Source organism: Ochotona princeps, chromosome 17, assembly GCF_030435755.1.
Source record: "Ochotona princeps isolate mOchPri1 chromosome 17, mOchPri1.hap1, whole genome shotgun sequence".
Classification (NCBI taxonomy): domain Eukaryota; kingdom Metazoa; phylum Chordata; class Mammalia; order Lagomorpha; family Ochotonidae; genus Ochotona; species Ochotona princeps.
In genome coordinates this window covers 32,854,683-32,881,991 of record NC_080848.1, presented here as the reverse complement: position 1 = coordinate 32,881,991, position 27,309 = coordinate 32,854,683, and the positions used below count along the sequence as shown (strand labels likewise).

The 27,309-nt window shown below is 41.8% G+C and overlaps 1 non-coding gene and 1 pseudogene across 1 annotated transcript; one reads left to right on the top strand and one right to left on the bottom strand.

The window, feature by feature from the left end:
• The window catches only part of LOC101528734 (large ribosomal subunit protein P2-like), a 225,316-nt pseudogene that overhangs the window by 46,522 nt on the left and 151,485 nt on the right, over positions 1-27,309 (bottom strand).
• Positions 6,329-6,435, top strand: LOC118759695 (U6 spliceosomal RNA). The gene has a single exon (XR_004996352.1). It is a non-coding gene; the product is annotated as a U6 spliceosomal RNA (small nuclear RNA).

Here is a 27,309-nt window from a genome sequence, read left to right as displayed (position 1 = left end):
AGAAATCTGCCTTTTTCTGGAAATGCTGTACAAATGGAGCCATACAATGTGTAGTCTTGAAGCTAACTCCCTTTATTTGGCATGATGCTTTTGAGGCTCTTCCATGATGCAGTACCCATCATACCCTCATATTGGTGGACATTACTTTACTGCACACATGTGCTGCAATTGTTAGCAGATGGCTCATGAGCAATAAATTGCTTCAACATTTTGACTATTATGAATGATACTGTTGTAGACACTTCAAAGGACTTAGCTAGTCTTTGTGTAGACCCATGTTTTCACTTATCTTGTGTGGATGCCTAGGAATCATTGATTGAGTCATGTTAACTTTGTGTTTAACTTTTTGAGAAAATGCCAGACTTTTTTTTATTAAAGTTGTTGCATACTTTACATCCCCAACAGCAATGCAAGAGGATACCAGTTTCTTCATGTCCTCACCAACACCAAGTCCTGTCAGCCTTTCTGAATAGAGTAATTTTAGTGGCAGTGTAATGACATCTCATTGTGGTTTCAATTTGCATTTCTCTAAGGATAAGGATGTAGAATATATTTTCACATGCTTACTAACCATTCATGTATTTTCTCTGGTGAATTGTCTATTCAAATCTTCTATTCTTTTTTTAAAAGTATGTTATTTGTTTTCTTATAATTGGGTTTTAAGAGTTCTTTGCATATCCTGAATACAAGCCCTTTATATTACTTGCAAATATTTATATTTCTTGCAATACTTATATTCTTTGAAATACTTATATTCTTTGCAAATATTCTTTCCTAGTCTGTGGATTACCTTTTTAATTTTTTTATTGCTGACTTTTCCTCAAATTTGAGAGGGAGAGAGGGAGAGAGAGAGAAAAAAAGAGGGAGCAAGACAGAAAGAGAGAGAGAATGAGCATGAGCTCCCATCCACTGGTTTAATATACAATGCCTCCCAACAGCTAGGGCTGGGCTGGAACTAAAGCCAGGAGCTGGGAGCTTCAATCTGGGTCTCCTAGGTATGTGAGTGGCAGCTATGTAAGCAACACTGCCTGTTCCAGGGTCTAAAGCATTAGCACAAAGCTGAAGTCAGGAACTGATGCTGAGTATCAAACCTTGGTACTGTAATATGAGATGTGAAAATCTTGACTGTTAGGCTAAACACCTAATAAAGCCTTTTGAAGAGAACTAGAAAAAATATAAATGAAGTCTAGCTTATCAGTTTTTCCTTTTATTGAGAACTAGAAAAAATATAAATGAAGTCTAGCTTATCAGTTTTTCCTTTTATTGACTATGCCTCTGATATTATAGCTAAGAAATCTTTATGCTAGTAGAAAGTCAGATTTTCTCCTACAAAGACATTCTGTAGTTTTGGTTCTTACATTTAGATTCATGATCCACTGTGCGTTAATCTTTATCTTTGGTATCATGCAAGGTGATACGTTTGTCTTTTTGTACTGGAGAGCTCAGGATGTGCTACCCAAAATTGTGACAATTTAAAACCAGAGGAAACATTTGGTCTCTCTCTCCTTGACCCTTGCACTTCTTCCCAAATGCAGGTCATAAGAGGTGTCTTCCCTATACCTGAAAAGAAAGAAACGTCCTCATTCCTGAAGTCAAGCGGACAGAGAGAAATCTGAACAAACAGGCTTTACTAAGCTCATCTCAGTGTAATCCTAGCTCTGCATGACTGTCCTTTCTTCCTCAGCCCTAAGCATGAAAACACGTGTTTCCTTGCTTCTTTGGATCTGTAGTGTCATGTAAAGCTTATGTTAAATACATCTGTTGTGCTTTTTTCATGTTAATCTGCTTTTATTATAGGTGATTCTGCCATGTACTTAGCAATGGATAGCAAAAGTTGTTTCATTTTCTGCTACACAGTATGTTACTATCCACTGGTTCCAGCACTTACTTCTAAAATGACTTGGCACTTTGGTGAAGTTAATTGACCACAGAAGGAAGAATTAATTTTTCAGACTCTCAGTTCTGTTCCAATGATTTATATGCTTGGTCTTGTAACTGTATCACATCTTCTTCATTTCTGTAGGTTTATAGCAAATTATTAAATTGGACAGTTTATTTTCATTTTATTTGAAAGACAGAGAGACAGACACACAGAGAGAGAAACATTTCATCCAACTGGATCACTTTCCCATATGTCCACAATAGTCAGGGCTGGAACAGACAGATGCCAGGAGTATTGAACTCAGTCTGCTTCTCCCATATGGGTGACAGAAAACCAAGTACTGTAGTCTCCCAAGGTTGTGGACTAGCAGGAAGCTGGGTCTAAAGTCAGAGAGCTGGGACCCCAACCAGGTAATCTGAGATGCAGGCATGTCATATGGTAACCTAACCAATAAACAAAATGCCTAACATGGATAAAGGGTAATTTAAGTCCTTCAGTTTTGCTCTTGTACAAAAAAGTTTTGGTTGTCCTAGTTCCTTCATATTCACATATGACCTTTATAGTCAGATTTTCAATTTAATAAAAGAGTTTGATGAAACTTCACGAGAATTTAATTGAATTTATAGATGTATTTGTAAAGAGTATGCAATCATCTAATACATTAACACAAATCATCTCTTTGTTTACTTAGATATTATTTAATTCTCTTAGCAAAGTTTTGTAGCTCTCAGTGGTCACATTTAAAAATTTCTTTCATGAAATACATTCTTAAGTGCTTTACTTTTTAGATGCCATTGCCAACAAAATCATTTTTCTAACCTTATTTTTGGATTTTTCTTTGCTGGTACATAAATACATAATTCACTGTAAAAAACTAACCCTGTGTCCTGTTTGTTTGCTAGACTTGTTCATTAGTCTGAATGACAATTTTTGGGAAAATTTCATAGTCTATTCCATTAAAAGGATCAAGTTTTCCCAGAATAAAAACAGTTATGCTTCTTCCTTTCCTATGCATGTACTGGTAACCCCTTTCCCTAACTTTTTGCACTGGATGAAATGTCCAGGATAGTGTTGGATGGAGTGGTGAAAGTAGACATCCTTGAATTTTTCTTGATTTTTGAGGAGAAACATTCAGGCTTTCCTCATTAACTATTTATGTGCATTATAGAGTTTTCATAGATGTCTTCTATCCAATTAAAGAAGTTCCCTGTTATTCTTATTTTATTGAAGGAATTTATCATGATTGGTGTTGAGTGTTTTGAAACATGTTTCTCTGCATCTATTCCATTGATTATGTGAGTTCTGCTCTTTGTTTCTTTAATATGGCTCTTCATGTGAATTTCCTAAACTTGCACTCCTGGAGCAAATCTCACTTGATCATGGTGTACAGTCCGTTTTGAAGACTCCAGCTTGCTAATGTTAAGAAACATTTGCATCTAAATCCATGAGGGAGACTGATCTGTCAGTTCCTTTTTTGTGATGTCTTTGTCTTTGGTCTCAGGGTAATGTTGGTTGCAACAAATGAGCTTGGGGAGTATTCTCACATCCATTTCCTGGAAGAGTTTGTGTAGGATTGGTATTTTCTCTTCTTTAGAAATGAGACAGTTTTCACAGATGAAACGAGCTTTTATGTGTTTGTTATGTTGAGAGGGGCAAAATTTTTAATGAGCCAATTTTTACTAATTGTTTATTCAATGTTTTCATCTACCAGAGAGCCCTGTCTGATGTTCTGCTCTTTCTTGAGTCAGTTGTGTTCTTCTGCATCCAGTTGGCTAGACTAACCCACATTATTGCCATTCTATGCTAGGCAGCTGCTATGTCTCTGCTCAGTTATTTAACGTTTTCCTACTTTTATATATCATAGCCTAGTTTCCTAAGTACACCCCTTTGCTCCCTAGCTTAGTGGCTGTCTAAAGTTTGGAAATAGCTTGTGGTGCTCAAACATCTGTGTTTAGGAAGGTTTCTCCATGTAGGTGCATTGCTCATGTACGGAATGAGCAGGCAGTTGAGAAGTTGATCTGATTCTTATTTCGTACTGGCACTCTTTGGTTATTTTTGCATGTTTAAACAGTCTCCTGGTCAGGTAGAGAGGTGTGGACAGTTTCAAAAAGCTCCCTCTAGTGCTCTGGATATTCCTAGCTGGTGCTCTAATGTAACTCACATCGCCTAGGGTCATTGCCTGAGGCTGAGCGCTGCTGGTTCCCACTTACTGGCAGTGTGAGTTTTGGTATCCACTCCCAATCAAGCCAGTTCTCTCTGGCTCCGAGGGCTAGCAAGAATGCTGAAGACAGATGCCGTTTTACCTGAAGTTTGGAATTTTCTCACAAATGAACTGTCCTCCATTTGCTATTTGACTTGGGCCGATTTCTGGAATTCTGAAACTATTGTTTTTGAAAATTTTGCTGTTTTATAGCTTTTTCTGCAGAGATGATTTATGAATTTCTTCACTCCGTCTGTGTTGAGTCGTCACCTGACAGGCTGCCTGCTCTTGATTCAAACGTGTCACTGAGCATCTAGAAGTCTAGGAACATAAGCTCTTCTGAAAAGTTAGGACTAGTAAAGACGACAGCGATGATGTGAGTTGGGGAGATGGAGGGATGTGAAGGGATGGTGGGAAACCAGGAAGTAAAGAGTGTGTGAAGGGGATAATGAGATGGAGCCAAGAACTGAATACACAGTCTTCCAGAGAAGAGGAATGAAAAGCAAAAGCCAGCGTTATGTTCCTTAATGTTGTTGGCTTAATAGTCACTATTCCTGTGAGCATTGAATTCTGGGCTTCCTCTGGTTTGGATTTCCAGTTCCTCTGGGCAGGATTAGGGTACTGTTGGCAATGTACTGGCCATGCCACAGGGCAGGTAAAGTGGCTGGGGCCTTGGACCCCTAAGAAGTGGAAATGGCCTGCATGTCAGTAGGTAAGGGTCTGCTGAACATAGATTATACTCCACCCTAGTTTACCTCCAGCTCAGCTCCAACGTTCCCATAAAGATTTTGTTCTAGTGTTTTAATTCCAGGCATGGAAGAGCCCAAATCCAGACTATCCATGTTTCCATCAGTGAAGTTTTATTGACCCTCGGATGTTTGTTCATGTATCTTCTATGGCTGCTTTCATGCAACCTACATGGATGGCAGTGACAGAAACCACACGACCTACAAGTTCTAAAATATTGACCAAATGCCTTTACAGAAAAAGTTTTCCAACCGCATTTTAAGGTAAAATCACAGTAGCTAAGCCCCTGGAGGAGTGGATCTCTGCTGTGAATTCAATGTTACCTTATGCATTTATGGTATGCCTGACTATGTACCCATATTCTTTTTTTTTTTTGTACCCATATTCTTAGGCACTTTTCTTTGACTTGAAAACAGAGTCAGAGACCACTTTTATCACAGAGCAGGGAAAGACAGAAAGACCTCCAACAGTCTAAATCCTTGGTATAAAGTAAATCATTACTGTCTTACTATCCAGCAGCAAAGAAATAATGTGAGAACCATTCTTCTTCTGCAGACCAAACATGGTAGGTAAGACTATCATTTGAACCTTGACCTTATGAATTTTTTCCCCTTCCAGAATCTGAATGTAATAAACTATACTGCAGTAAGGATAATTTATGGTTAACATGAACCTGAAATTTGGGTGAGAGTTTATTAGTAATTATAATCAGGATCTGCGACTCAAAGTCTGGAATTCCCAGCCTCTCTGGCTAATTTCTGTAACAAGACAATGCGAACCTTTGGGCATTTGACTAAATATGAACATCTCTGGCCAGGTAAGAATAGAATTATCAGGGTATATTCTTGACTACAATTCTGAAGGCATTTGTAATCTTCCTTTAGGTCTTCTCAGGGGAGAGGCTGAAGTCCCCAGGTGCAGGGGGACAAACACCACATGGTCTGCTCACCTTGGTGTCTGCAGATAATCTACAGCATGAGCTGTGATCTCTGTTCCCTTTCTGCCCATCCTTGTGAGTGAGATCCTGCTGTGTGAGTATACAGGATCCAGGGGATGTTGATTACATATAATTGCCTACAATTGAATGGTAGGAAGGAACCTCAGAGAGCTTGATGAGGCAGGAAAGGTTAAAGCTAAATGCATCTAAAGGAAAGCCGAGTCAGAGACTGCCCCGATGCAGATGTGTCCCAGGTGACCTGCTTAGACACCATTAACCAGGAGGAGAAGTCAGGCACTGGTCAAAGAGGGTGTACTTAGCAGCATATCTACTGAAGCACTGCCAGAAATGGATAATGAAACACAATGGCTAGAGGCCATGAGTGAGTGGTTAGAGTCAGGCAGAAGGGAAACTAGAGAGGTGAGATTTGGCAAGGGAGCAGAAAGCAATAGAAAGGTTCTGAGCAGAGAAAGTAAGATTTTTTTAGTCAGGTTTGCAACATAGGTGTGATTAATGAGTCTTTTTTTTTTTTTTTTTTTTTGATTGAAAGGAACGGAAATCTATGCTTGCTTCGGCAGCACATATTCTAAAACTGGAGCAATACAGAGAAGATGAGTTTGGCCCCTGAGCAAGGATGACATGAAAAGAACAGAAAGTTATTCTGACTAGCCTCAAAAGAGAAAAAACATGTTAGGGTGTCTGTTATTGAATGAATAACTGGGATATCCTGTAGAACCCAACTGCTGAGAAGCCTTCCGAGGATAAACTAGCTGGAGAGTGAGATTCCCATGAAGGAACCAGACACCATTCTGTCTCCTGCTCCTCCTTCCGCCTCCTCTGTCTTTATTTTCCATGGCCAAATGACATTTGGTTGATCAGATTGTAGCTGGCTATCAGTAGCTCCTGAGTATGTTCTCAAGTGGGTTACCTGGAGAGACTAATTTTAATCAGCCCATTCTGGTCAAGTGACCATTGGTTAGGGTCATGACAGTCCATTTAGTTAAAGCATGGGACAGTTCCAAGCAGGGTTTCTACAAAAGAGAAAATGCTGCAGAGAAATAATCTGTTTGCCAGATTTTTTTCCCCTGAGGGATGGTGATGACTTTATGGCCATAAGTCCCATGTGCATTTAGGAGGGATTTTTGAAAGCAGGAAGGTGGCCCCCATGGACATTTAAAGAGGGAGATGCAATAGAGGAAAAGAGGACAAAATGTGTACATATGATGGTATCCTTCATTCTCACGAAGGTTTCCAAATTTCTATTTTCGCTGTTGGTGTATTAGCACAATCATGGGATATGCCTAGTTTTCAAAACACCTTTATTTGTAATAAGTCATCTATATTTAAATGACGCAATTTAATGTTTACACTCATGAGACCGTCATCAGAATCAAGATCCATCATCCCCTAAACTTTACTTTGCTCCCCTGAAATTCATCTCTTTCTGCCCATGTAGATGATTCTGAATTTTCTGTAATTTTCTGTAAAGATGTTCTTTTTTTATAGTTTGACTTTTCACTCAGGGCAATTATTTTGAGGTTTATCTATATGCTGCATGTATTAATAGTTCACTCTTTTTTTAATTTCCCTATATGGGTGTAACATAGTTTGTTTATTCATTCACCTGCTGATGGACATTTGGATTATTTCCAATTGTTGGCTATTACAAAGAAATCCACTATGAGCATTTGAATATAAGTTCTCATATCCTGTAACAGACAGTCTCAAACTTTTCTCCTGTCTTGGGGTGACATATATTTTAGTTGCACCCAGTTAAAACCCAACACAGCCATTCAGTCGTACAGGGAGATATTATGGGAAGCAAAGGGACAGCAAAGGGCTGTGTGGTCTGGTCCCCGTTTAGTGTCTAGTGTGATGGTCCACGTGGTGACTGGCAGCAGTCCAGAGTAGAACCTACAGTAGCCCAGAGAAGCAGCTACACCAGGGCTCAATTCAGAAACAGCTGTGATACAGGGGCAGGCTGATATTTGAGTGCATGTAAAATACATCACATTCATAGTAGACACCTAAGCCATCTACATACCATTAAGGTACACGTGTAGGCACCCAACCCATCTAAATAACTTCTGATACGTGTGCTTTTCTTGATTCCATTGTCCTTCAGTGATTTGATGGATAATTTAGGTTTGTAGATAAATATCCCTAGGATAATAAAGACATTTAATCTGTTATTTTTCAGAACTCTAGGGCCATACTTTAATATATTAATTGCTTTAGTTCATTTTTGGCTGTTAAAACAGGATACCTTAGACTGGATAGTGTATATGCAAGAGAAATATACTGCTCATAGTTGTGGATGCCAAGAAGCACAAGGTCAAGGTCTGAGCAGCCACAGTTTCTGCTAAGGCATCTCTGTCTCCAAGATGATCCTCACACAGCAGAAAGAGAAGGGCACGGAGGAGCCTAGGACACTACCCTTCATCTCCCCTGTGATAGTGCTGATGTCACTCATGACAGTGAAGTGCCCACTGCATGTCATTATAATTTCCCCAAATCCTACCTCTGAACACTGTACATAATTGGGTAGTAGATCCCAATAAAGGAGTCTTAGAGGAATGCAAATGGTAATATACATAAAGAGGAGCTTTATTCTATCAACCCAACATGCCTTTAGAATAAAAACTTCCTTTCAAATGTGCTATGATCCTCTTTAGTGGATGCTAACTTCTGCAAATGAATCACTTCACCATCAGTTTCGCAGGCCTCCCCCCTCCCCAATGAAAGGACAGAGAAATTCAAGCAGACAAGTTGCATTTACACCTCACATCTACTGAACATTTCGCTGGGTCCCAGGACTGACTGAATGCCCCAACTTACAGCTAGTTAGTTGCTTAGGGCTATCTACAAGAAGCTAAGTTTTTGTGGGACTCTTCATCACAGACTGGCAGAATTAGAGGGGGCTTTGCTAGTCATGTCATCTGCCTGTGTCATTTTTAAGAGGAGTCAGCTCAGGTAGGCAAGGTGCTCCACCTGGAGACACAGAGCTTGCTAGCGGCTGAGCTGGAACACAGATCCAGCTCTCCAGGCTCCTCATCTGAGGCTCTCTCAAATCCCCTCAGCCCCGAGCTCTCATTTAGTTTTTCTGTGCTTAATATGTTTTCCTTGAATTGATTTTTCTCCTCTGCCTCATCCATTACCTTCAAGGTTATTTTGGGTGTTCTTCTCTGCTGCTCTCATTTTGCAGACTGATTTCCCAGGCTTTGCTGAGGTTGGCGGCACTTGCCACCCCAGGGTTTCTGGCTTCATTAACCTTTTGTTCCCTGCCCTCTTGATTGCCTTCCTGAGGCTTGCAAAACAGACCACCCAAGACACTTTAACCCCATCTTCATTGCCCATTTCCAGCCCCCAAGATGCTTAAATTTCCCATCATGCACTTGTCTTATCCTCCCATTCATCCTATCCGCAGACCACACTATTTCCTCATAATGACAACCCTCAGAGCACATCCTTCAGTGATCATCAAGGCTGCACCAGCTACTAGGTAGTGATGTCAATACATCTTTCTGATTGCATTTCTTTTTCTCTACTGGGTTTTCATTGTGTAGGGATGTGTCTATTTGGAATGATGCCTTCTTTCATAACTTGTGGTGAAAGAGGCATCTGCCAGATGCTTACAGTGTGATAGTTACTAAAGTTAGGGTGTTTGGGATTGTGTGAGGAGATGGAAAAGGAGCTGTCAGGTCATCACTTGAGACATCAGGTTCCAAGCATGTTCCAGTCATGAGAGAATCACACAGCAAAAGAGGACAAGTAGAGAAGTCCAAACAACCCTCTTTTCAAAGTCTGGGTTCAGCATTGATTGCTTTGTGATATAAGTAAGGCTGAGCTGTCTCATTTACAAATGGTTATGCTAGTAATCAATGACATTCAACTTTTATGCAATAACTTTTAGTTTTGAAGGGAGTAGACATTGTGGTGTGGTCTAAACAGCTTTAGCCAAAGGGAAAAACTCTGCTGGGATCAGAAGAGCATGGGCTCAGAGCCTGGGTTCCCCGCGTGGGAGTCTTAGGTTCAACACAAGTTCATAAATCTTGTTAAGTGACAGTTTCCTTGACCATAACAAAAGAAAGAATGAAGATTAATACACAAAAGTACATAAAGTACTTAGCACCATGCCTCATACGATGTAAATGCTCTATGAATTATACCTGTTTTCAAGTGTGTAGTAAATATTACTTTCTTTTCTATTGTAAGTTGAATCCTTTGAAAAAATAAGGGAAGTGTGCAACCCAAGGATGCTATGAAGTTGAGAATTTTATGAAGCTAAGCATTTTTATATATACTGGATATATACTCTGAAGAGAGAAATTCCAAACTCTATGAAGCTCAAAAGCTAACTGGGTGGCAAACAACAAGGCAATAATTTCAAAATCATGTATCACTAGAGCCAAAATAATCAATTGTACATTGAACAGCTGCTTCAACAATTCAATTTTATATTCATTTGCTAAGCACTTACCAACAGCTAGGCACAAAGGTAGACAAGAATGAATCCCTACAACCCATAAGTTCCTGGCCTATAATGGTACTATTTTTAATATGCCATTGAGGAAGATGATGGTGTGAGGATGATGGTGGTGGCAACACCTCAGCACTAGTAGCTAAGTTTATAAAGAGCATAGGACAAAACAAAACTAAGGATTTTACATGCATTGTTTAATTCTCAAAAGACCCTTTTAAGGTAATTCACATTATTCGCTCACATTGAAGAAAAAGAGGCAAAGAGAGTTAAATAATTTAATCAGTATCATACTATTTGATGCTAAAGATCTGGCACCAATGACTACAGTGTGTTATCCAATGATGATAGAGAAGAGAGCCACACAATGATGGAGGGATAAAATACTATAGAAGGGAGGGGACGTCTGATTTGAACTGAGGGAGTTGCTGTAGTTTTCAACACTGTGGCATCATTACTAGGAGATGGAGTGGAAGGGGCTTCATGTATAAAGAACAGCCTGTCTAACACATAGGGGCCACAAACTTTTGGATGTGGTTGGGGATGGAGAAATTGGATGGCATGATAATGGACAGGGATTTTTGTGGGAGTTTCAGAACAAAAGGGATCAGAATAGCTCAGGGGTTTTGAGGCTGAGTTCCAATAAGGCTAGAAGGCCTTTTATTTCTGATTTTATTTTGGAAGGTTAGATAATTTAATTTATTTAAAATTATGCAAGAAACATTTTATTTTAAAGTTTGACTCTTAGGGGCTTTTTGCATAGATTCATACAAAATATGCACTTATAACCGAGATTATTATTGTTCAGCTACTGAATGGCCATGTGACCTGCCCTAGCTAGGCCTCAAAAACTTATATAAATTAATTAGGGGTAGGAATTATGTCTATGGTATTTTCAGGTGTAGAGTGGATCATTTCCAAATGGCTTCTATGGTGAAAAGAATGAACAGTACAAATCTTTAGTGTGTCCTTCCTGGAAATGAAGAAGCAGAATAATCCAGGGGTGCTAATCAGATCAGTGTCCATCAGGTCCATCCCCCTGAGCCCTCTTAAAGCTGATGGCATTATCAAGGCTGATGATCTCACACCTGGATAGCCCTCATTTCGTCAGCAGTGTCAACAGCTTTCTTTGGATTATACTCCTAAAACAATCTGTCGATTCTAGTAACTAAATTACCTTAGCTTTTTTTTTCCTCATTAGCTTGGGATTTTTTAATGATCCAGGGGCCCTACCATTACATTCTGATCATACCCCTGTTTTGCCTTTGTGAAGTCTTTCTTCTGCACCACTGGCCGCATAGTCAGCAGTCAGTGACTCATCACCCGTTACCTGTCTATGCTCCTGTCTCAGCAGTGTCTGGTATGTTCGTCAGGCAGACTGGGTGGTTCCTGCATGCTCTATCTGAGGCTTGGCTCTCCCCAGAAGGCGCCTCCCAGGAGACGCATGCAGGATCAGTGTATCTAATTCATCAGATGAATATTTAGCTCATTAAACAGCAATAGATTCAAACAGAAAAATGAACCACGTACATCATTAGAGCTAAATAGGTTTCCATTTATTGTCTTAGTTTTATTTTCTGAAGGGAAATGTAAGAGCTCTGCATAACAAAGCTCATTGATGGAGCAGGGGCGAGAAACTGGAAGCATTGAGGCAAAGAGAGATGAAAGGAGATTGGCTTCCAGCAAAATCCCTCCTTGCAGGAAGCAAGCAGTGGTGAATCCATATTTCTAGATAATAAGTGTTCTGTGGGGGCTGAACGTTCTTTCACCAGCACCAGGGAGAGAGTGTCAAGGGGCTGGCTGGCTGTGGCTGTGGGGCCCAAGTCTCCCTGCCAACCTCAGGACAGCAGCTGGCAGGCCAGCTGGATCCTTCTGGACCATTTCCCTTTATCCTTTCCAGACTGAACTAAGACTTGTGGCAAAAATGTGAGGTGGGATCAAATTCACTTAGTCCTTGCTTTCTGATTAGATTCTTCACAATCCCCAAATCTCACGGGGATTATAATTTGGCTTGAAAAAAACAACCCCAGTCTATCCCCTATGTTTCAGGATTCTACTCAGATTCCTGCAGTGGAGAATCCAGCTAATAGCACAGCAGTTAAGATGCTGCTTGAGATGCCCATATCCCTTCCATTTTCTGAGTCTAAGCTCTTCTACTTCTGATCCAGCTTCACATAACATGTACCCTGGGAGAGAGGAGATGACGGCTCAATTTTTTGAATCCCTACCACCCATGTATGGAACTTAGGCTGAGTTCTGAACTTCTGGTCTGGTTTTTACAAGCATCTGGGGGATGAACTAATGGATAGCAAGCTCTCTGTTTCTTTCAAACTAAGCAAAAACAAATAAACTTCTAAAGAAGAAATTATTGGTTTTCACATTATAGTAGACTTTTCTGTTTGCTGCCAACACATTTGATTCCTTCTTTATTCTGCCCTCAATGCCCAGATGTGATTTGGTGGACCACTTACCTGTAGGGCACTGGCCTCACTCAACTCTAGGGATAGGCTTAGATGCACTTGAGTCAATCAGTGTGTCTTGCCTCTGGGCTGTGACACTATTTAGGCAAATGACATACGAGGTATCAAGGTGAGGAGAACGGGTTCATTCTCCTGTGCAGGAGCTGGCAGCCCTTACACTTTCCTTACATATTGTGCTTTCAGGTTATGAAGCTGGCATTGGAGTAGCCTTTGTGCATCCTGATGAGAAGATGCATCCCAGGATGAGGTTGGCCCACAGAGCAGGCAAGAACGCAACAGGGACTGGCCCCTGATGACACTGTGGATCTCTGGAAGAAATCACAAATAAAGCCAGCACCATTTCTAGATCCTTCAATTATCTAAGCCACTGAATTTGTTTTGCTTTGAGCCATTTTTTTTTCTTGGTTGCAAAGGGAAGCCTGGAATAATCTCATCAATCAGATAATCTTATCAGCCCAAGAAATAGGGAAAAAAAAACAATGGCTGAAATGGCTTTATTTGGTCTCATCCACAACGTCTATATTCTCTGTTTCAAAGTTAATAGATTCTGTAAGAGATAACGCTTGTGGAGACTATGTACCAGTCAAAAACCTACATATGATGATCTCTTTACATCCCCAGATGACTCAATGATGTATATTATGCTTATCTCCATTTTACAGGTAGGGAAAGTGAGACACACAGATGTTAAATAATTCCTCTAAGGCCACAGAATTAGTGAGGACAGAGTTAGGATTTAATTTGACAGCAGATTTCTCTTATCCCCTGCAACTCTAACATTTTGATTCTATAGTTTCCAGAAACAGACCCAATGTCTCTTTCCACTGGGAGCTATCAACCATCCAGCCAATTTTATTGTCCAGAGCTTTCTCAGCTTTTCTCAATTCCATCTCCTTTGCTCAAATGATATTAGTCTTGTTGCATTCCTAAATCAGCTTGCCTTCTCTTCCAAGTCTGATGCTCTGGTTTCTGTAACATACATTTCCATAACACTCTATTAAAATGCAGTCAATCTCTACCTACCCATCAGCACCTGCTTTTCCAGAATAGTCTGAAATGGCAGGTTCACAGCTGGAGCAAGCATTCGGAGGGATTAAATTCTTAAAGAATGAATGCTGGAACCAGAATGGGTTGAAGAGCGGTGCTGGCCAAAGGACCTGCTGGTATGCGTGAAGCCTGACACCAGGAAGGGGTCTGATGGAGGAATCTGAACAGTTCCTCTGACAGGACACTGACCCTACAAATAAATGCAGGAAGTATGGAGGTAAACAACCCAGAAGAGGCTTTGGAAAGTGACCCATTGGCATACATTTGGCTCGGGTTGGGGGCAGACCAGGCTGAGTCAGTTCACGTCATCCACTGGCAAATCCGAGCGCTGGAACTGTGTGGGGGCCTGGCCAGGTTTGGTTGCAATAAAAACAGTACAAAACACAAAATGCCAAGGTGAAATGGCCTGTGCCAGTAGGGAATGCAGCACCCAACCAGCACACCTCCCACTGGTTTAGGTGAGGGACGAGTGTGTGATGGGCAGAGCCGGGAAGAGCTGCAATACTCATTGGTTCCAATGGAGGTCGGGGCTCAGAATAGAACCAACCCAGGGGTTACAACCACCTGCTGATCGGAGTGATGGACTGTGGCGGGCACTGTGCTTACTAGTAGTGCATGTAGGAGCCTGGACAGGGAACACCTCAAAGTTTCTTTGGGGATTCCCCTGAACAAAATGGAGGAATCAAAACATTAACCAAGAAAAGATAGAAGATGGAGTAGATCAATCAACCACCTCAGCTATATGTTTGCAGCGAAAAACTGGACAAGGGGAAACTCTAAGATGGACTATGTCAATCAGTGGACTCTGCACCAGTCTCATCGTACCTGGATTGTTGCTGATATGTTGGAGCTTCTAATTGATCGAGGTGACGCTCTGCTGGCTCTGCCTTCAAACCTGAGAGGGCCTCCCTAAGAGGCCGTTGAACTTGACTGGACAGTGGGATGCTGGACTCTGTATGGTGTGAGCTTGTAATTAGGGAATCCCAACGGAACTTGAGCTGTGGTTATGCATCATGGTGAAGGAATTCACCATGGAGGAAGGGTTTGGGATGAAGGGGGGAGAATCCCAGTACCTATGAAATTGTGTCATGTAATACAATGTAATTAATGAATAAATGAATAGAAAAAAACAAACAAACAAACAAAAAAAGAATGAATGCTGAACATTCCCTGAGGTTTAGGTACAAGTTTTGAAATCTTGTTCAGGCTGTGACAAGCTGTTCTGTCTAGGTCTCAGAGGGACTGGGGAGTTATGGAATGTTTCCCCACTGGTTTTCTCTATCTTCTGGCGAATTTTCTCCTCCAGGTACAATCTTAGCCATAGAAATAGCCATTCTTTCAGTTGCCCACCTAGGGAGTCCTCCAGATTTTCACAGTCTTCCCACACTTTGATATTTCCTAGGATGTTGCTTCATGATGCTTCTCAAGCTTGCTGTGACACACCCCTTCATGTAACACAGAGGAAAGGATTTGAGACAGGTTCTGCTTGACATGACCAAAGACGCAGAGTCATGAAAAAGGCCAGAGGGTTTCAACTATTCAGAACATCAAACTTTTGAGACATGACCAGTATTTAAGACTTCCCAAATACTCATCCTACAAAATCTAGCAAAAGAGGACTGTCTCCTATGTATATATGTTGGCAGGACATACCCCAACCATCTTGGTTTTTTAATCTACCCCTTCTGCATCAGTAATTGGCTTATCTGTTTGAATAAACACATAAAATAGCAACTTGTATAAAAAAATCTTCAGATTCCCAATTGTAAGTATCATGCCCCAGTTCCTTTCACTCTTCAGCGGAATAGTCTATTGATCCAGTTGCCCAGCCATTCATCTACCAGAACTTTACGGAGTACCTACGTGTACCACTGTGTTAAGCCTTGAAAAATACATATTTGTTGCCTTTGGAGTTCACACATTAGTGGAAGTAAGACAAATATCCAGAGTATCTCAATATATTCAGGTAAGTATTTTAGCAGAGTTAATCAGTGTAATAGAAATACAGAGGAGAGCCAGACTTTGGGAGCCAGGAAAGAATTTCTAGAAAAGGTGACAAACTGGGAATAGCCGCTGAGAATCACTCAGACAGATTTTTCTAATCACTTCTAAGTGTTTGTTCTTTTTTCCTTTTGATAATAAAAACTATAAGATTTTAGTCAGGCATGATGGCTAAAGATTCATTTTCTAGCTCTCTTAAGTGTAGCTGTGAGACAAAATCCCAGTCAAAATACTAAATGAGTAGAAGAGATGTGTACAGCTGGATTACATCTTTGAGAAAAGTATTTTCTTCTCCACTCCCTCTTTGTTTTCTGAAGGGTCTCAGGATGACTGAAATGTTGGACTCTAGTGAGAGTTTGACTTGTCCTTCTGTTCAAATTAAACCAATCATTTGGCTGGGTTAGTCTGACCCCATATTTATCTATCTGCACTCTCAATGCCCTGTTGCCAGCATCCCTAGCGGTAGTTTCTATCATCCTTTAGAACCACAGCTAAAGAGCAGTCTTAATATATCATGGTAATTCCTTCTTCCATTGTTATATTATCTTCTCCTTCCAAGACTTGACCAAGATCATGCCCCAAACTACTCTTTGAGCTAAATATTAGTAAAGAATTCCAAGAACAAACAGATTGCTTCACTACTTACAGGCAATGGGATGCCCTACTGCATGAAATCTCTTTGGGCTCCAACATTCACATAAAAAGACACTGCAGAACTATGGGAAATGGTTTGGGGACCCAAGGATGGATTCTCAGGATCAGAATTTTCCATGAAAAAACCCTCATTTTTTATTTCTTATTTCTAGATCCATGCTGCCTCTTCCTCCCTTTGTTATTTCTTGTTTTCTCCTCCTTTTAGGGTGTATTTTGGTCACCTACAGCTAAATACCTGGAAATTAACTTCCCTAATGGGTTCATTATCTGCAACTTTACACTGTGCCCTCATTCCTCAAGCTTCCCTCAACACCTGCCCCCACTGCTTGACTCATCAGTTCCCCTGATTCATGACTTATTTGAGTCCCCAAGTACCAATGAGGTACTTTTTGCTGCTTAGGAAGAAACCTTCAACTTTATATGTTTTCTTTGTCTTCAAGTCCATTTGAATACAAAAGTACAATAGAGTCCCACTAAAATAATGTTTGGGGCATGAGATATCAAAATAAAACACAGGAAGTAGCCCTGTTTTTTATGCAGTCATCCAGGTTGTCCTGTTTGTTGCTGTATAACTTGGAGAAGCAGGTGGTTAAGGAAACAGGAGGGTCGCATTTCATGTAGCCTCTGGCCTCTGTTGACTGTTGTTAGAAGCACAGGGACTGGTTAGGGCAGTAATACACCAGACTGGTTATCACGCTTACCCTCAAAAATGAAATTTTCCTAACTGTTCAATAGGAAAATTGAAGAAGAGAGAATTGAGAGGGAAAGGTAGTGAAATGGATAAATGGGAAACTCTGAGGATGGGTTTTGATGATAAGTAAACTTATATACTGTAGAGGTGGAAAGGTATGGTCTCTCTCTCTCTTGAAATATGAATGACCTGGGACCCAGGGAGTGGAGGAGATTAATGCCTGGTCACACAGGCAGATCCCTGACTTCTAGTTCCTTCTTCCATGCCCAACTCACATAGGGATGAGCTTGAAATTTCTTTTAGCATTTTGCCTGGTTTCTATTGGATCAAAACCATAGATGTGGTAAAACATCAGCCTGAAAAAGGGTTCTCAGGTTAATATAGTGAAAGTTATGGAAACTTCTTGAATGTGAGACCACTGGGATTCTAGGATGGGAGACTTCAGTAAGGCATGGGTTATTGGTGTTAGCTGAAATGTATTTTTAAGAGGATGTTTAAAAACAGAGGTGGGGTTGATGTTGTGGTGCAGCAGGAAAGCCGCTGCCTGTGATACCAGTCTTTCATGTGGACTTTGGCTCCTGTTATGGCTGCTTTACTGCCCATTCAGCTCTGTGCTAATGGCCTGAGAAAAGCAGTGGAGGATGGCCCAAAGGTTTGGGACCCTACAGCCATGTGGGATATCTGGATAAGGCTCTTGGATCCTGGCTTAGGCCTGGCCCGTCCCTGGCCATGTGGGCATTTGGAAAGTGAACAACAAATGGAAGGCTTCTCAGCTCTCTCTCTCTCTCTCTCTCTCTCTCTCTCTCTCTCTCTTTTTCAAATAAAGAAAATATTTTTAAAAATTAAACATGGGTAAATTCAGAGAAGTGAAATTAGATGGAGAATAGGTAATATAAAGTTCATTTTCCTTCATATTTTAAAGGTGAGAAAATCAGAAATTGTCTTGGGCGTAGGGTAACTGCCCCTAAAAATGGGGTGGTGAGACCAGAGAGTTGGGTAGCTCTTGTCCAGGATTAGGATTCTCAGACTGTTGCCTTCCAGACTTATTAAATGGCTCCTCCTCCTCGATTCTCAAGACAGATGACTCAAGGGCATGAGTCATACCTTTGCTAGGGATAAAGAGATTGTACTAGAAACAACCAGGGGAGCTCATCAGCTGCTGTTGGCTTCATTCCTCCACTGTCCTCCCCTCCTCTCCCCAGCCAGGCAGATTCTGCACTCCCAGAGTATTGTTGGATAAATAACGAGCATGGCAGTGATCAAAGTGGTAGTGGGCGAGAAGGTCATCACCACTTCACAATCTCCCCTCTGCCACTCGTAGCAAAAGATAGCAATGATTAAGTTATCTGGAAATGAGAATTCCTTAATAAAGTAAACAAAGTTAGTTCCTTTACATGATCTGGCTCCATTGTTTTGATTTGAAAGCTCCTTATGCATATACTGTTCTTCCAAAATAAGGATTATTAAATAGAAACATTATTTTTCTATTTCAAAACAATTATACAGTATAGTAATGACATGATAAATATTTCCAATGTACTTTATAATTGTGATGTAACTTTTCCATATTTTATCTCCTTTTATCCATGCTCAATTTTATGAAACAAACTGTGTGTGTTTGTGTGTGAGTGTATATTTCTCTAAACAAGGAAAAGAAACACAAGACTTAAAAGCTATGTTTTTTTCAGCACAGTAAATGTCAAAGTCAGGTCTCAAATTCACGTTTTGCGATTGCAAGGCCAATGCCTAAGCTGGGAGAGTGAGAAGGTTTCTTTCTTTCTTCTTGGAACATGGCTAATAGCAGCATTAGGAGCTTGCTAGTAACTAGGCACTGCAGCCAGGAAAATGGGGTGTGCTGGTATTTAACAACAAGGCAGGGAATAAGGGAAGGAGGGCATGGTAATTGGGGGAAGCAGTCTAGACCCCAGAGAGGCAGCCAAAAGTCACTTGCAGTGTCCAAAGGGTGCGAGATGCCAACTTCATGTCTCTGGCATTGCTAACTCAGGAGAATCTGAGCAATGGGCAGGAATTGGCTGAAGAAAGCTCTTGGAACAGACAGATGTTATGGACAGCCTGAGGGGATTAGAATCACACCTCATCTGGAGACCAGCCTTCAGGACAGACAGCAGAGTTTGTCCCCAAGGGGCACAGAGCTGGGCAGAGCAGTGTGTGAACTTAGGCCAGATGGGCTGTGGGTCAGAACAGGGAAGCAGTTCAAGCAAAGCTTGACTTAGAAACCAAGAGGAATGGGTGTAGCAAGCAGTCAGGGTGCAGTTGAGCATAAGGTCTGAGAATCCCTAGCATACCTTTACCTGGACACAATCCCATATTGGGTTTCTTGCCAGGCTCCCCACTGTGTGTTCCCAGTGACCACCCCCGTCCTGGAAGAGCTGTAGGGGCATGGCAGTACAGGCAAGAATGACAACAGAAACTGTAACCATCCTAAGTAATTCTTGATGGCCCTTCTGGAGGCAGCAAAGAGATTGGAAGATACAAACAGATGCTGTCTGGAGATGGGGTGGAGGAGAGTCGGAGCCGTGGGCTCTGGAGTCTCACTGGCTGTGTCTTAGAGCAGATTCCATGGTTTCCCTGATGGATATAGTGATGAAAATAGGACCCATACTTCCCTTTGGGGTTAGTTAAAAGATCTGATGTTATGCCATATTAAAAAGTAAATAGGAAAGTCCGTATTTTATCCTGAATGCAGAAATACAGCCAGTTCCCAGTGGTCTATTTAACTTTGAGGATGCCAAGTGGAGAAATGAGTGAATTTTTCAGAATTTTTAATACAGTGAGGTCTTGTGCACCTGCAGCTTACCAGGCATTATGTTAAACACAGATAAACAAGGATGACTTAAAGCTTGAGCTTGGCGCCCATGGCAGGTGGCTCCATCCACCAGGGATATAAATACATAACTGGCTATACTGCTGAGTACAAGGCAAAATGGAGTAAGAATGGGAAGAGGTATATGCATGGAGCTCAGAGCTGAGAACAATTCATTTAGAGTAGGAAGGTTAGGAGGGGACTCACAGAGCAGCTGGTGTCTGAGCTAGACCATATAGGACAGTTGTAATTGCGGATAATAGTAGAATCAAGGTAGAAACCATTGACTATGGGTTTAGGCTTACGCCAACAGTTCCGATTTTAAACTAATAGTTCCAAACTACAGTTGGACTTCTGAAGCACAAAAGGGCATTTAGATAATTTGCTGAAGGTGCTTTCAGGAGACCAGGGAATGGGGCCTGGTGTTTGCATATTTGAGAAAGCCCTCCTCCCCAAGTGACTCTGATGAGCATTTTGGTTAAGACCTGTCCACATCACCTCCAAGGTTTAGCAGATGCTATAATACGCAGGTGCATGCTTTTCCAACTTGGACTTTTAAGAAGCTACTTTGAAATTGCCTGCCCATACAGGTGAAAAAGCACAACTCAAACTGGTTGTACCTGTGGCCTCTATACTTACTTGCTCGTGCCTACTAACCCTCTTGCTCTTGTGTCTCAGTTCAATGGTTGTTCCTACACCTGATCTTTGTAATTCTCCTGACTATTGTACACCTTGCCCATAGCCCATGGATTTTCAGAGAAATATTCAGTCAGTTTACCTTTCCCCCCAGATTCTAACCTCTGGGTAGCCCACCTGATGCTCACACAGAACAACATGGCTACTGCAGAGCAGCTGGCTCAGGACAGCAAGTGCAAGCAAGTCTACTTACCTCCCTTCCATGATGCACCTGTAAGTATTGTGACTTTAGGTCACATTCGTGCTTTACCTGCTGAGCAAGCTTCATTTCTGAATCAGAAAGTACTGCTCATGGGAGCAATTTGTGATCATTACTGTGGGAGAGCTCTTCAAAGTACTTTTGTGTTAGGAGAAATTGTTGTGCTAGCTGAGTGACCCTGGGGTTTGGTCATTTGAAGGAGTTAGCGGCTGACAGATGACACCTGCATTTAGAAATGTGGCAAAATAGGCTTTGCTTTGTGGGTTCTAGTAATTGAGTGGATTCTGGCTGCCTTTCCTTTGGCCCTGAATCTTAACCTCACCCGATGCCTTTCAGAAACAGCATCCACGTACATTGCAATGAAATTATATACATTTTTTAAATCAATCCTTTACACTAATAGTAGATTTTTGATAAGATGATGGAAACCAATGGATAAATTAGATTTGATCTCCTGTGCTTAAATCCCTTACAGTTATTGGTGGGGAATACCTCTACTGCAACACTATGTGTGGTTAGAGAAGCAAACACCATCAAAGTACAGAAGAGGGAGAAGTCATTTTAATTGTTAGAAACCATGAAACTTTATGGGAACCTTTTCTTAGAGCAATAGTCAGATTTTGAAAGGATAATACCTGACTATAACACATGAAGTATATGGCAATTAGAAGTATTGAAAAACTGCACCATCTCTTAGATAATGAACTTAAAAAGAAAACACTTATTTTTATTTGTGGAAAGAGAAGGATCTCCCATCTGCTGGTTCACTTTTTAGTACCTGCCACAGTGACATCTAGGTTAGGCCTATATCAGGATCCTGGACCTCCATTTAGGCTTTCTATGTGGATGGCAACGACCCAAGTAGTTGAGTCGTTAGCTGCTGCCTCCCAGGTGCTCATTCGCGGGAAGTTGGATTAGAAGTGATGGCAAGATTCAATCCTAGGCGTTCTGATATGGGAAGTGGGCATCCCAAACAGCACTTCAATGCCCTCTCTGACAATGAAGATTTCAATAAGCCTAACGAAGTCTGCTGAATATTTTCCATGTGCCCAGCACTGTGTTAAAAAACTATATGCATTACGCAATTTAATGAAATTCCTCTCAAGTTCTATGAAGTATACAGGAATAATAACTTCCCATTTTACAATGAGGAAATTGAGGCTTAGTGCATTGAAGCGACTTGCTCAAGGTCTTACAGAGCTGAAATTTGAACCCAGGAAATGTGAACTACTGATCTTTAACTAGTATTATCTGCTGAGCACCCACCATCCATCAAGAACTATATACAAAGAGACAAGATGTTGGGGCCATTCTGGTAACTGACAAGTGATGAAAATGATGAGGAGTTGATGTTCTCACTGGGGGGTTTAGAGTCAAGGAATTTTGAGTCCTGGCACTGACTTTTTTTTTAAAAAAAGATTCATTTATTTTTATTGGATAGTCAGATATACAGAGAGGAGAGACAAAGAGGAAGATCTTCTGTCTGTTGATTCACTCTCCAAGTGGCTACAACGGCCAGAGCTGAACTGATTCAAAGCCAGGAGCCAGGAGTTTCTTCTGGTTCTCCTATATGGGTTCAGGGTCCCAAGGCTTTGGCCATCCTTGACTGCTTTTCCAGGCCACAAGCAAGGAGCTGGATGGGAAGTGGGGCTGCCAGGATATGTACCGGTGCCCATATGGGATCCTGGCGCGTGCAAGGTGAGGACTTCAGCTGCTAGGTCACTGTGCCAGGCCCGCTAGCACTGACTTTTAATTCTAACTTTAAAGCTGTGTGGCACTGGCCAAGTTACAGTACTTTTCTGGGCTCAGTTTCTGAACTGCAAAATGGAAATACCAATAGGTTCCCTTAGGGTGGTCATGAAGAATCAATGGTCAGCCTGGAGCTCAGAGTCCAGCTTACAAATGTGACAAAAGCATTAAGTATCATCTTGTAGTCTGTTCACTGTGGTTCCTGCTGGCTTTGAGCAGAATATAGACATAAAGAGGCTCGCTTCTTGACCAGCAGGATCTGATTGTAGCAAAGAGGCCCTGAGGCAGACTGGAAGGAGGGCTGTGGCATAGCATCCATCTGGTTTGGTTCTTTTCCAGATTAGAATATAAGTTTCAGGAACCTTCATCCAAGTACTAAACCTATCTAATGAGTTTAAAAAGTGCTGGCAAGTAAACGTCCTGTCAGCCCACCACTGGAATCATGCCAGTGACATGTATACCTGAGATGACAGATGCAGAATGAAGGGAGGTGAGACTCCAGTATCAGCTACAAATGACAGTCCAACAGGGCACCTGCTGAGCCAAGAAATGCCAGCTCTAAGGGGGTAAGCATGTGATGGTGCAGCCAGCAGCGATGAGCACCACATGGGGCTTTTGGGCCCAGAAAGAAGAGTTTGTGGGCTGCATGAGGAAGTAGATTAGACTTGACACTGACACTGAGCAGTGGAAGGATCCAAGGACCCCACGCTGGGCACACTGCTTGACCTATCCGGACTTCTGATTCCTGCTGGGAGAAGAGAAGTTCATGGAGTTTTAGACACAAAAATGAGAGGAGTAAGTGAGATACATACCCCAGCCCTGTGGAGTCTCAGGTTTTCCAGAAATGCTATTAGATATTTTCTCCCATAATAATTTTTCTTTCTCCAGACCTTTCTTCTGGACCCATCTTTTTCAATGCTCCAAAGAACCCAACATCTGTACATGTCCCATTCACATCCCCAGGAGAACACTCCTATTCACATGCTCAGTCACAGATACCTGTTTTCCATTCATTCATGAATTATGTTTTGGTCACCCTGATGTGCCAGATCCTAGCCAGATGTCTGGCAAAGGCAGTCAGCCTTCTCTTCTATCCTGGAGTTTCCAGAGGTTAATGGAGAGGAGTTGCATTTCATCACGCCCTACAACAGATGACTCATGCAGATGAAGATAATTCAGAGGGGTTTCCTTCACACAGACCAAGTATAAAGGAATGAGCAGAGCCAGGAGCAGCTAGGCTGTTACCACTGCAGGCCCAAGGGGGAAGGGGAGAAGTATCCAGGAAGCTAGCAGCAGAGGGCTGTGTCTGGCAGACTCTCCTCGGAAGGTCCAAGATCCCAGCATAAGCACAAAGCGTGGCTTCACTCTTCTCTTCCTGTCTTTCCCAGATGCTCCACACTGACTAATCTTACCAGAAGCTCCATGGCAAAGGGACTTATTGATTTGGTCTACAGAGGCCACCCTTCTGGAGCAGAGGGCAAAGTGGCAGCATGTGCAGGTTTAATGAATCATAATGGGCTTGACCCTGGAATAGGCAGTAATAAGGACAGAGAGTTAAGAAGCCCTAGCAAGGAGGGGGTCACCCCTATCTGAGGTGGAGTTCCAAGGGTAGGACTGATGCGGGGTCACCAGGACTCTCTGTCTCCAGTCCTCTTCAGGATCTTTCTTATTATTCACTACCCTGTTCTTTACTTCCACAAATACTAAGCTTACTTTTCTCTGAACACCCAGCACTCTCTTCTCCTGGACTTATGTACCTGCCAGCCCCTGGCCTCCTGCCCCCCAATCCCAGCCTGAGATACTCTTTTTCCTCTTTGCCTGGGTTGCTTTCAACTGACTATTAAAAAGTCATGACCTACTTACCCAAATAGTCATAAAGCTGAGAAGAGTAAAAACTGGAAATGGACACACACGCACCTACCGCCTGTATTTAATCAATTTAGAAACTTTTTCATATTCAGATTTTTAATGAAAGAAACTTTTGGAAATATAATGGAAACATTTGATACACATCTACTCTTTGGAACATATATTGAAGCTCATGATATCTCTGCTTTAAAAATGTACATAATTACCAGCATATTACAGATATCCTTTTATAACTTGCTTTATCTACCCAACATTATATGGGTGGACATGCACTTGAGAGGGTTTCCTGGTTTTCCTCTAATGATGGGAGTCAAGGAATTATGTTTAGGATCACTCTTAAGAAAAATGGTTTTCACTGCAATTTCATAAACACAAAAAATTACAGTAACTACCAAGTCTGGTTGCAACTCTTCACCTCCCCAGTGTATCATGATGACTTTCCAAAGCTCTATTATTTTTTGGGAAGGAAGGCAATCTGCTCAGGAAAAAAAGGCAAAAGTGGTTGCAGCTGCTGCAATCCTCCCTGTCTCATGTGGGAGGTCTTTGCTTATCTTTTCCCTGTGAACTTAGCCATCTGAGAAGTCCCAGTGGCTATCCAGAGACACTATTGATTCTCTTGGAGTTTTGATCCATTTCCAGTTTAGCACCATGTAATATTTATCAGCATACCTAGACTTATATGGACATAACCTTCCAATGACAGGAAACCATTGTCACCATGGGTGATCACAGCTTCTTGCATGTTAGTGCCCCTGAAGATCTGACAGCGGATAAAGAAATGGAGGAAGACAATAATGCCGAAGGCCTTGACCCTGGGTAGTCCCAGGCTAAACTGTGTGTTTGTGTCTTTAAAAAACATAAAGAAGCTTAAAAATTAAAGTTTTAAAATAAAGCTTACTGAACAGAAATAAAAAGCATTTTTCAGCAGTTGAATGTGTTTGTGTTTTAAGATAAGTGTTATTACAAATGGGTCAGAAGTTTTAAAAGTTAGTTTATAAAGTAAAAAACTTACAGGAAACTAAAGTTAACTTATTATTGATGAAAAAGATTTTGAAAATTAACGTAGGGTAGCTTGAGTGTGTGGTGGTAAGGTCTACAGTATATTCAGTTGTGTTCTAGGCCTTCACACTCACTCACCACTGATTCACTGACCCACACCAAGCAACTTCCAGTCCTGGGAGCCCCATTCACGGAAAGGGCCCTGTGCAGGGGTGCTGCTTTTAAAGTCTTCTACATCATCCCATACCAGTTGTTTTCTATGTTTAGAAACACAAATGCCTAGCATCGTTATGCCTGCCTACAGTACTCAGGCCAGTAATAGGCCATACAGTTTTGTAGCCTGGGAGGCAGGGGTTGCACCATCTAGCCTAGGTGTGCTGTAGGCTGTATCATCTCAGATTGGGTAAACACATTCTATGCTATTCATCCATCCATCCAGGAAATTGCCTGGTGACACAGTTCTCAGAACAGACCCTTGTTGCTGAGTGACACATGACTGATTTCAGAATAAGACTACTGGTTCACATGGTTTGTGCTATCTATTTATGTATTTAAGAGAATGCCCAATTTCTCCCCCAGATGGACATGTCTACTCACAATCTTGGCAGTAATATCTGAGAGCACCCTTTAGACCTTCAATTTTCGAAATTTCTAGACTTCAAATATTGAGGCACCATACATGCACAGTATGCTAGAACCAGCCCTGGACCTGTGAGAGACTACAGCCATGCTATAGGGCTTGGACAGACACGTGGCTCTTTCTGGGCCCCATGTATTCATGTGTACATTTAAGGCATGGGGCTGAATCTCTCCCTTCAGATCCTTCCAGTCCTACCCCTCTGTACTCCATGCTTTATATAATGACTACCACAAGAGGGTGAGAGAGAATCCTATTACCTCACGCATCCATTACCCCTTTCATAAGATCCTTCTCAGGCCCTACTGCATTCTAGACTCTGGGTACCCATGGAAGCTTGACCATAACCATTACTACCATGATCACGAACCTGCCCTCAAAAACCTCTCACTTGAACAATGGAGACAGATTAGCCAGTGGAGAAGTACAGGGCCATGAGATGGTCAAGAAGGGCTTCCTGTTAGAAGTTACACTTTGCGGGCCTGGCGCGATAGCATAGTGGTTAAAGTCCTCACCTTGCACACGCGCTGGGATCCCATATGGGCGCCAGTTCTAATCCCAGCAGCTCCACTTCCCATCCAGCTCCCTGATTGTGACCTGGGAAAGCAGTCAAGGATGGCCCAAAGCCTTGGGACCCTGCACCCGCATGGGAGACCCAGAAGAGCTCCTGGCTCCTGGCTTTGGACTGGTTCAGCTCCAGCCATTGCAGTCACTTGGGGAGTGAATCATCGGACAGAAGATCTTCCTCTTTGTCTCTCCTCTCTGTATATCTGCCTTTCCAATAAAAATAAATAAACCTTTCAAAAAAAAAAAGAAGTTAGTTACATTTTGCAGTAAAGATGAGCCAGGGTTGAGCCATATAAAAATACAAGGAAAGTTATTGTAGCAGAGAATGGCATGGAGGCCCCAGACATCTCTGGGCAGTGAGGAGGTGTTAAACTATGCAGATGGATTGTTCTTTAGGTGTGATTTGAGGGGTGGCCTGAGCTGTTTGAAGAGTCAGGCAGAGGCCAGATTGCAGACACTTTGTGATTCAAAATGGATATGAAAGCTTGTCCTGCAGGAAGGACAGAAGAGATCTTTCATCCATTAGTTCACTGCCCAAATGCCCACAACAGCCAGGGATGGGCCAGGCTGAAACCAGAAACCTGGAACTCCATACAGATCTCCCCATGTGGGTGACAGGGATCATACATTTGGATCTTTTTTTTTCTGCT